This window comes from Trachymyrmex cornetzi, unplaced genomic scaffold (genome assembly GCF_001594075.2).
Source record: "Trachymyrmex cornetzi isolate Tcor2-1 unplaced genomic scaffold, Tcor1.1 scaffold1212, whole genome shotgun sequence".
NCBI lineage: Eukaryota > Metazoa > Arthropoda > Insecta > Hymenoptera > Formicidae > Trachymyrmex > Trachymyrmex cornetzi.
Window position 1 is genome coordinate 29,401 of NW_017295776.1, and position 1,792 is coordinate 31,192.

The following is a 1,792-nucleotide window of genomic DNA, read 5'->3' on the forward strand; positions in this document are numbered from 1 at the left end:
GTGTGTGTGTGTGTGACGTGCGGTGCAGCGCTGGGATTAAAAAATTGTTTAAACATATTAAAATGGCTGGTGGAATCACTAAAACTTATCAGGAACCATAGAACTCTTCGAGTACTAAAAAACGGCGCAAAAAAAATTAATTTTTTAAAACTTGAGGTGCCCGCTTTTTTTTAAAAATTTATTTAAAAATATTTACTGACCGGTACTCTTGTTTTAATCTGTCAAGAACTCTAGTACTCTTCGAGTACTGTAAGATTCCGTAAAAAAAATCGACTTTTACGAATCTTGCGGTGCCACGCGAAGTTAGCACCGCATATTTTTTTTTAAATCTTTTGGCCTAAATCAACGGTACTATTAATAAAACCTATCAGGAACTGTAGAACTATTCGGGGTGCAAGCAGTACTGTTATTAAAATTTCCGATTTTTGAAGTTGAGGTGCTAACTTCACAGAGACCTAAGTAGAGTTGTGCCTTCATTCCACTCATTCTCTCAATTACTCTGTAAAAGCTTCGATATTATTTCTAAGTTGACACCGAGAAACTCATCAAAGTTTTGAAAGCAGGCCGGCATGTTCTTTTTCTGAGTCATTAACAAATTGGTACTGTGGAATTACAAGCAATTATTTTTCATTGTATGGGCTAGTATAAATTTTAAGTCAAATCTCAATAAACGACTTTTATATTTTGTGCACTAAGAATAACATATCGCACTTATTTTTTATAATCAAATTATAATCTGTTTTACTTGTATGTGTGTTCGTCCCGAACTTACACCTTCAATAACATATGAGTTACTTTTCATGAGAATATATTAATTAAATATAGATATATTTACACTTTATGTATGTTCACTTTGAACTGGCACCTTCAATAATATATCAGTTACTTGTCACGGTAATATATATCGTTGGATAATCATTTAGGGATGATCCCGATTGATCACGGCTCGATTGGACACCACCAATTATAGCGACCGGTGCCTAGGAACTTTGTAGTCTCAAGCGCTGAGTGACTCGTGTCCAATTGAGCCGTGTCCAACTGGGTGCCACCCATCATTTACATATTTAAAGGTCGAAATTTTTAAGGATACACTTGATATATGTTAACTTTGTACTGGCACCTTTAATAATATTTTTGAGTGTTCACACACACATTATTTAAATTTTTGAAGGTTTACATTTTTCGGAATACACTTTATATATATGTTGACTTTGAACTGGCACCTTTGATAATATACAAAACCGTAGCTACCGAGTGGGCAATGCGTGTATTACACGCAGGCGCTTTTTTATGAGGGCGCCAAAATCACAAATTGTCACGGCAGTGAAACAGATACTTTAACAGTTATGTTATGTTCTAACAATGATGACTTGAAAAAACATTGTTCAGATCTTTACATTACACTAACTGATAGTAACAGAGAAGAAAAAGATATAGATGGAAGTAGAGATGGGCGACGTTTCATCGATTATACAAAAATTGATGTTTTTCCGCTCAATAATCGATGCTCGATTCGATGCTTTAGAGGTTGATTAATCGGTACATCGATCTTTTTTTGTGACATCGATTATGTTTGGCTCTCATTGATCTACCCAAAGATATAACTACCCTAGAGTCCTAGATTTATTAGAGACTAGAGAGGCAGGCATTTAATTAATTTATGAAACAATTTTCTCGTTATTAGTAAATATTTTTGGTAACCAAGAAATTGCTTTCCGAAATAAAAATTATATTTTATAAAAAATAATCAATGTACGATTTCTAATACTCATGTCATAAATTTCAGAAAAAT